Source organism: Zootoca vivipara, chromosome 11, assembly GCF_965207765.1.
Source record: "Zootoca vivipara chromosome 11, rZooViv2.hap1.1, whole genome shotgun sequence".
Lineage (NCBI taxonomy): Eukaryota > Metazoa > Chordata > Lepidosauria > Squamata > Lacertidae > Zootoca > Zootoca vivipara.
Window position 1 is genome coordinate 48,307,048 of NC_142594.1, and position 9,740 is coordinate 48,316,787.

The window sequence follows — 9,740 nt, forward strand, 5'->3', positions numbered from 1 at the left end:
TAAAGACCAACTAAGTTTTTATTTTGGTATGAGCTTTCGTGTGCATGCACACTTCTTCAGATACAGTGAAATGGAAGTTTCCAGGCACTAGAACACATTGCATAAGTGTTCACCAGGCTCAGAAACTTATTGTTGCATATTGAGCAGGTGGAATGGCTACAGGAGTGAAACCAAATGTTAGCCTTTCCTATCTAAGCCAGCGGAGGGGACCTTGCTATGTCCCCTTTTCATAAGCTACAATCCGGTGAGATGGCTTCTGATGGAGCTAATAGCAGGAGAGGAACCTAATAGCAGTTGGTTGCTGCTGGGTACATGGACAGGCACCGTGCTGTTGCTATGAAAGTCACTAAAATAATGCAGATGGAGTCCAGAGAGAAAATAAATCCTGACGACACTTTACTGAGGAGACTAAACAAAAAAAACAGTGTATAATTTGAGGAGGAAGGAACAGAGAGGCTTTGCTCTCCTTACACCAGACCTTGTACATAGCAAGGAGACAAACACACAGCAACAAAACAAGAAGAGGGAAACTTCCTCAGAACTACACAACCGATCAGAGCACCCATCCCCCTCTTGGCTAGTTGACTGTAACACTAACAGAATCAACACTTAAGTTGCGCACAGATTTTTTAAAATAAATATCTCCGTAGTTGCATTTCCAACAGTTGCACCATCCCTTCTTCAGATGCAATTGTATTTCTCTCCCTCACAGACCAACAGCTCTCTTGGTTCCCTCCTTTGCTTGCCCTCAGATCTCTAATAGAGTTTCTCTCCCTTAAAAAACAAAAACAAAAATAATTCCCTCCATTTACTCTGACAACCCCTCAGGCCCCATACTGTGGCTCCCTTCGGTCTGTGTTGTGCTGTCTTCTCTGATTTTGGGAGCTGCCATTTGGGAACAGGCCTCATCAGAGAGAGATGTGACTGGCGCATGTTTGCTGATGTTCTACTGGTGTCTATTGAAACTGATTGCTCCAGGGGTATCCCCCAGGGTGCCTGGCTGTCTGTCATATCTTCACAGTTGGGTAAGCAGCAGAGAAGGGGAAAACAAACACAATCCCTGGGATCCAAGTCGTTCTCAAGTCCCTGACATTTCGATCCGAGTTTGGAGGTTGCTTCTCTTCTCTTTCGAAGGCGTTTGATTTCCCCGCCATCTCTAAGCCACTGAGAAACAAAAGGCTTTGTGGCACAAGTATGCTTTTGAATTCTTTTGTGCAAGGATTTCTATTCATTCAAAACATGTTTCTAGAAATAAAATGGTAAGAGGCAGCCAGTGGCGTAGCAAGGGGGGCGATGGGAGCGGGCCACCCTGGAGGGGGGTGACACTCAGCGCCCCCCCCCCAACTGGGGAACTTTTTTTTCTGTTGCATGAGATTTTTCAACTGTTCTTATGCTGATTTCATATCTGAAGTCGGTTTTGCTCTGTAAGCTCTAGTTTATTTTTGCAATTCGTGTTTTTCACTTTTCACCAGAGCCACGTGGGGGGGGGGGGTTGACAAAAAAAAATTCCACACCGGGTACCACCTAGGCTTGCTACGCCTCTGGAGGCAGCAGTTATTCATGAACAGAATTCCACAAGGTGCTTCCAAAAGCAATGACCAGAGGTCAAGGTTGAACCCATGCTTTGCAAACAGGATGTCTCAGAGTTAATCCATGACATTTCCTGTTTAAAAGAATCTGGATTCCCATATACGAAGGATCTGTGGGTTGCTTCCATGGAAAGAACATTGTATGCCATATTGCTAACGTATAATTTTCTAATATCTTTTCCTTACTTGATTCAAATGCTGAATACTGTAAAAATGAACATCTCTAGGTGCGCTGTGATTAAGTTTTGACATGTTTGTCCTCTGTCTGTTGCATAGTAGATTCTTGCAAGCACAACACATTTTTTATTTTAAAAAAATGACGTACGCATGCACACACACACACACACACACACACACACCTTTTGCTCGTGCTGCAATACGGTTTTCTTGCTGCATCCATACTATACCTATAACAGTACTGAAATAGCTGGTTGCTGGTCTGCTTCCTAGTTTAACTGTTGCTAGTACTGTATGCTCAATTCAAAGTGCTGGTTTTAAACTTCAGGGCCCTAAATGAAGATCCACTTTCTACCCTATGAACCTGCCTGCCATTTAAGCCTCTGGCACAGTGGGTGACCACTGAAGAAATAACCTTTTCAGTGGTGGCACCCATTTATGGAATTCCCTTCACAAGGGTCTTTTGGGTGCCAGCCAAAGTCAGTCCTGTTCTCATATGCCTTTAATGCCTTTTAAGTACACTGGAGCCTCAGTTATCTGCTGGTTATGTTGTGGTTTCAACTGTTGCCTTTATAATCTCATGTTTTATTGTTTCATCTGCTTCTTTACTGCTGTGCCTGCCATGATATCTTATTACATATTTTATAGTTCTAAGCTGTCAGGGGGCTATTTTGCAAATGCTTTTAATAATAATAATAATAATAATAATAATAATAATAATAATAATAATGTCTTGCCCAGGGTTCTGTGCCAGGACAACTGATAGTGATGACATATACGTAGACCTGCGCAGTCAGGTAAATTGATTGTGGATGGATTGCCACATAAATTAAGCTTAGGTATGTAAACACACAGCAATTTATTCCCAAGGCAATGCTCCTTTATAAAGACCTCAGCAGATAGGATATGAGCTTTATTGATCTCAGACTGATCAAATATTTATCATATAGCAGCTTACGGAGATACACTGGGAATGTTAATGTAAACTTTACTTACATTTCACAGATCCCAGAACATCTTTATGCACTGTGGACCAGCAGAGCACATGACTGTCACTTACAATCCCAGAAGCCAGTCACCAGATAAAAGGTCTAGGATTTTACAAGCAGGTGAACAAGCATGTGCACACACAGATACATGGAATTTCATTCTGACTTATCACCCAATAAATCTTCATGATTTCCTGTGACTATAAGCCCCTTTCCTTACTTTGCAATCAAGGGGCTCTAGAAAAAATAAATCAGAATTGACTGAAAAGGGGGGGGTGTTCTAATCCCAACTGGCCACTATTGAAATCCCTAATTAAACTACATCAGCCATGAAGTATCCTTCAGAAATAAATCCTACTTAGTTGAACAGCTAATGAAATATTTCCCTCTGTGACTATCTCAGGCTCTCAGTGAACATCCCTGAGTGCTTGTTCACCTGATAGAACATTTGATACTGTGCGCTGCAGAAACAGAGTTACAGAAACGAGATCCCCAGGAAATGGTATTACACACAAAACATGCCTGCCATTCTGAGGTTTGCCTTGTGTCCTCTTTTTGTTGTGTCCCTCTGCACAACAGTAAGCAAACACACAGCCGGGTCAGCTGCTTTTTCAATAGGGAGCTTGTTTGGGAAGGGAAAGGGATGAAGCCTGCTGTCCTCCAAGGAGCCAGCCCCACAGACTGGGAGCTGAATCTGAAGCAGCTCCAGTAGTTGAGGGTGTGGTGAGTCACCACAACTCACGTGACAGTGAGATCAATGCAGTGCAAATATCCAGCACTTCTGCCTCCCCAGCAGCCTCCCCCACCTCCTCATCCTTCCCAACTCTGCTTCCCGGTGAGCAGCAGCAACATGGCCAACCACAGCTCAGGCAAAGGGTGGCACCCAACCACATCACCCACTACTGATCAGCGGCTAGGGTGCTTCCAGACCTCCTCTTTTGGGGCATTTATCTTGATTTGCTTGCAGCAAGAGTAGATTATGTCGGCCATGCAATCAGCATTCCTTCTGACTTCTTCGTGGGACATTAAATGGCATTGCATGAAAGCAAGTCTGCCCCACATTTCCCACCACAATTCGCCGTCATGTTTCTTATTGCAAGAAGTCTGGTGTTTTGAGGGGGAATGAGTTCGTTGCAGAAGACTTCCAAATCACCTTTAATGGTGAATTTTCCGGTACGTGACTGCTTCGGGGCCCCAAATAGTGACAGCGTGGAAGCGCCCCCTTCCATCACAGTTGCCATCACAGATGAGCAAGCGAGGTGGAGAATGGCTATGGGGCTCTATCTGTTCTACCCTTTTAACAGGTGGTGAGCAGAAATTCAACAGGTGACGCTTTCCCTGGATTTCAGTTTAAGGGCAGGCTGAAAGCTGAAGAAGCAGGTGTGTGTGTGTGTGTGTGTGTGTGTGTGTGTGTTCTATTAAAAACAGCACAGTTTCCCTCCACAATAAAAATTACATTCTCAGGAGAAATATGTGAACTTTTGTTCAAGATGGTAAGGCAAACAACTTCACGCTGAATGGTTGCCTATAGTTTTTCAGGTATCTATTTATTACATCAAGTGCTTTTCACCAAGCTTCCTTAACATGCTGGCTGGGGGCATTAAGACTAACAGATATTTCTGGTAAACCTAAATAGAATGCGCTGGTTCTAACCCCAATGTGAACCAACATAGACCATCTTGTCATCTTAACTCAAATCAAGGGAGTTGCTCCCAGTGCCATATCGGCAATGTTTGTGACAGGGGGCTAAAGTCTGCATTGCTTCTCCCTAAAGGGGGCAAAGAATCATCGGGGGGGTGGGAGATTTAAAATTATGGGATGCTCTGTAACAAAATACTATAAATGTGTATATATACTGTGTGTGTGTGTGTGTGTGTGTGTGTGTGTGTGTGTGTGTGTGTGTGTGTAAAACATATGGAGGATCAGGTGGAGCAGGAAATGTTTTTAAATGAGCCCTAGGTCATCTCATAAAGTCTCAGTTTTTCCTAGAAAAAAGTGGAACAAAGATAAGCATGAAGTTAATAGAGGAGAAACTGGGATTGAAGCAAAACTGTAAAGGGGAGTCTCAGATTGTTAGTCATTTTTCACATACAAAAACTAAGTGGTTTAAAAATGCTTATTACTCGAGGCATACTGAACAACCAGAGAGACTTGCATCCAAATTCCCACTTAGTAAGAAGCTCACTGTGTGTCCTTGGGCCTGCCCCCCCTCTCAACCCTGCCTACCTTACAAGGTTGCCATGACAGGGGAAGAACCCTGAGGTCCTTGAAGGATGTTGGAAAACATGCAATTAACAATAGAATAGTTGCACTACAGGCTGAAACTGGTTTAATCGTCTTCCCTCAGAAAACCCTGGATTTTTAGATCTGTGCAAGGGAAGGGAAGAGATTTTCAGCACCCTAAAGCAAAGGACAGCTACTAGGAGCTCTTGGGGAAATCTGCAATGGCTAAAGTGGTGTAGAACCACTTTGCAATATCCATACTTTAAATGCTTGCTGCTGAAATTTCTTGAACTGCACCTTGCTCAGCTTCTACACTGAAGATACTCTCATCACAATAATAAAATGCAGGAAAACAATATGGCACAAAAGGCAGGTGCTTGCAAGAATACAGGTGGTTGATTGCATGCTGCATTTTAAAAGCATGCTACTCAGATGCTGCTATGCTTACTTAGGCATGAAACAGAGCATCTTCCACCCCGCCCCACACCTGGGAAGTTGAAGGAGGTTGATGATATACAGATTGTTGCCCATAGAAAGCACACACCATTTTTCATTTCCACTATATCCTCTGGGTTTAACAGGTTTTTTTGGGGGGGGGGTGTTTGTTGTGCTGTAAAACCAGGGAGATAATATCAGGACAACAGGAATGTGGGATGAGACATGCCACTCTCTCTTCCAGCTCTGTTGAAAACTATGGCCTGTCTCCAGCCTTAGGGCCAAACTGCATGAGACATAGAGTTACAGTTTTTCTTTGAAGTTCTCTGTGTGTGATAAATGAAATGCAGATGTAGAGGCTGCAGTCCAAAGTGGAAGACCCACAGGGAGAGCAAGGGGGAGGGCTTCCTAGTCCTTTCCTCCATGGTGTGTTTTGTTATGAAAAACACACATTTCTTTTTCTTCCCATGAGTGTGATAGCCTGGGGGGGGGGGTGATTTTTCAACCACAAACTGCAGGAGGAGAAAAGGTTGAAAAGTTCCTTTGAGCAGAATGTCTATTTAGTTGAGGACTCAGGTACCATTGCCTCCAGGTAGCAATTGGAAGCCACTCTGAGAAACACCAATTTATGACCTACATGGAATTGATTTCCTCCAATAACTTCCCTACAGCCCATAACAGTCTCCTTTTCTCTACCTGTTTCTCTCTGAACAGGTTTATGTTGAATCCTCACTTTTAAGAAATTAATTGTTCGTCAACCCTGAAACCATTAAGATATTCATCTAAGCATCACTACCTGTGGACTTTGCCAACGAGAGGGCTCAGGAATAGAGCTGGAAGGCAACTTGAAGCCTGCTCTGAAGATGGCATGAAATTGTAAGTAGCAAAGGAGCGAGCCAGCCATGAATTAAAGGGCTTACCTTTTGCAGTAAAAATAAAGGTCATGGAGATGGCAGTGTAGTGCTGTGCTTGGGAGGGGAAACCGCTGCAGTCAATCAAGTGTGCAACTCTTTCATCTTCAAATTACACACTCAGTTACACCTACAGAAGAATCGTATAATCTCTGACTAGGAAAGCCTTTATTACTGGTTATGCAGCATAGCAAAGAAATAATTTGAAGCTGGCTCCCTGGATCAATGCTTGAAAAGTTTGAGGCTGGTACTTAGAGCCACCTCAGTTGTTTGCCATGTAAACATGGGACCTTCGGGTGCTGCTACAATACAGGGCTGGCATCAAGAGATCTGCCAAGTGCCAACAGGGATCCTGTAGACAAGAGCCTTCAGAGTTTCAGCAGCAGAGGAGCCCCTGGCGCCAGTGCCTTTCTCCAGATCAGAAGCCATCATGGAACCCTGGCCTCCTTTGTGCCACCAGAATCAGTGCCTCCTACAACAGGCTGGACGCCTTTAAGAGTAGAAGCGCCACTCATCAGAGATGGACCTTGCTGCTCAAAGGAAGCTACAGTTCTATTTAAGGCTCAGGCCTGGTTTCCACATCATGCATTTTCAGAAGACAATTGGCAGGCAGTCTTCTGAATGCTTCTGCATGTCAGCCAGTTCTTCCCTCTAATGCCTTTCACATGGAACTGGTTGGGGTGTGGTGGGGTAATGGACTCAGGAGAACAGTTGCAGAGAAAACCAGTAAGTTTGGGAGAGATAGGCTTCCCTCATCTAGGCCAATCCTCTCCTTTAAGTGCTCCCCTTTTTCTCCATGAGCTCAGAAAACATGAGGCTGAGGAAAGAGAACAGCTAGGTTGGCCCATAAGAAGCATTAGGGAAATTCAAGGAAGATTTACTATTTGCCATGACAAACAAAATTCCCTCCTCTACACAGCAATTAGATGCACAGAAACAAACCTTCCTTATCTGCATAACTTCTTTTATTTTCTCTTCTCTTCTTTCCTGTAGATTTCCCTCCAGCCTAATAAGGATATTTTTGTCCACAGTGATGTATCTTTCAACAGATGGAAAACTACACAATTTGCCAGGATCACAATCTCCAAAAGTCAATTTTTTGTTTGGTTTTTTTTTAAAATGCATCAAACAGACCTGTTCTTGGCAAACTACCAATGAATCATTTTATAAACCTAGAAGATGGAAGAAAGTGATTTTTAAGACACTTCACAACATACAAGACAGACAGGTTATAGGATGCCCATGTGATGGGGGGGGGGTGTTGAGGGAAAACAAGAAGTTGAAAGAGAATAGGAGAATACAGAAGCAACATCCTGAATAATAGAATAGGATCTCCATTAACAAAACATTTTGAAAAGCATAAACACGATGGGAAAAATACATACAGGGATTGAGAAACAAATACTAAGGAGAAGGGTAAATTGGGTTATTAAACTGTCCAGAATTAAACCCAAGGGATGAGATGGATGGAACAAGGGGTAGGAGATACATCTGGCAGCTCAAAGGCTGATCTTTGCTCCCAGCATATTCCCATGTGTAGTCCAGTGATAGCTCCAGACACCCAAACCTGTTGTCATTTCCTGCAACCACTTTGTTCTGCTCAGCTGAGACACAGGCAAATGGCTCTTTAACCCTGTTTCTCCCAGTGTGAACAGCAGCAGGGGTTTCATGGAGCCCTTTGCCCTTTTAAGTGCTTTGGCCATTTTTTCTCAAGTAGCAGCTGCTGTGGTGTAGCAGCGCCACCCTCCCAACATGGGTGTCACTACATTTTAGGGTGGGGCAGGCCACAGTAGTGAAGTGGAAAATGTGCACTTGCTGAAAGGCTGGATTGGGACATATTCACACAACCATCTGGATGTTTGTGTAGTAACCACAGAGAAAGCTGACACACGTTGACCCCGAGTGCTTTTGGAATCTGTTTGTGTCTGCTAGCAGCAGCAAGATTCAGCTTTTGGCACAGTGATGCAAATACCATTTATTGGGTGTTTGAGGTGGCATGGCAAAGCTGAAGGCAGCGCATGGTCCCAAATGCATGTGGCAAGCCTCACCAAGCTGTGAGTCAACAAGTGCATCCTTTTCTGGTGTTTTTGGTGCCCCTGGTTGTATGACTAGGAGCTAAATAGCACTAAAGCTTTGATGGACTGGGAGGCAGTGGAAGACAGGAGTGCCTGGTGTACTCTGGTCCATGGGGTCACAAAGAGTCAGACACAACTAAACAACAACAACCCTTTGCAAAATTAACTGGGTCAAATTGTGACTGTTTATGGGAGGCACAGAGGGCAATTGTCCCGCAGAGATGTAGGGTTAGCATGGCTTTCCCAGCTGCTTTGTAATCCTAGCACCATTCACTTAGAAGGAGGAAGTGAGGGCTGGGTGTTACTCTTGTCTATCTCTATGATTTCTATTGCCCATTCAAGGCTGGTCTACAATACAGAATCACAGAACTGTAGAGTTGGAAGGGACCCCAAGGGTCTTGTCCAACATCCTGCAATGCAGGAGTATCAACTAAAGCATTATTAAGAGCTCAAATTCATCTTGCTTGTTTCCCATACTCTATGCATTAGTATGGAGACTATTGAAACCACAAGTCATTTCCTCCCTTCTTGTAGTTTCCTGCCCTTTAGCAGGTTTCTGGAGCACCACCTCAGTTTCCTGTGCATCAATGATTATCCCCAGTACCAGCTGTTCTTCTGATTCCAGGAAGATCGTCAGTGGAATTAGTATTTCAGCCAACTTCTTGGTAGACCTTCTGTGTCTGCCAAACCTTTTATGGCAATTGCCAAACCTTTTTTGGCAAGGCAAAGATCAAGGTCTGGATTAAGTAACTATAGTTTAGGAAAGAACATATCCCCTGGTGAATTTATCTTAATGGTAAAAATTAAAGCCTGTTTTGTTATGAGAATCAAAGCATTATTTATCTCCTTAACAGCCCCTTTCTTTTACCAAATTAGGCCTAATAGGCCTATTAAGAATTAGATCACGTCTAACAGCAGTGGATTCCCAAGGGCAGAGTCATTAAATTTTCCAAAATACTTACCATAATTGTGTTTTGTTCAGAGATTGGTTCTGTTTTACTCTTGGGATCAATTACAGCTCAAGTTAGAGCTGGAAGGAAAAGGTTTCCTTCCTTCCTTTTTCTTTAACCAAATCGTGCTGGAAAACATGCCAACTACTCAGCAGAGAGAGCCAATTTAATGTAGTGAAGTCACTTATCTTTCTCTGTCATTTTGGACCTATCTGTTTAGATGTGCATCCCATCTCAATATTCTCTGCAACTTACTAGCTTGGCTGGGCCATCTAAGGCTGTTTACATACAATACATTTAAAGCACATCCTCCTTCCACTAAGAATCCTGGGAATTGTGGTTTGTTGAGAGTGTTGGGAACTGGAGCTCTGTGAAGGGTAAACAATCATGG

At 43.6% G+C, this 9,740-nt stretch overlaps 1 long non-coding RNA gene across 1 annotated transcript; it reads left to right on the forward strand.

Moving 5' to 3' along the window:
• Positions 1-2,770: 2,770 nt before the first annotated feature.
• LOC148684302 (uncharacterized) lies at positions 2,771-7,460 on the forward strand. Its single transcript, XR_015946380.1, has 3 exons — positions 2,771-2,875; positions 6,128-6,289; positions 7,318-7,460. It is a non-coding gene; the product is annotated as an uncharacterized LOC148684302 (long non-coding RNA).
• The last annotated feature ends 2,280 nt before the right edge of the window (positions 7,461-9,740 follow it).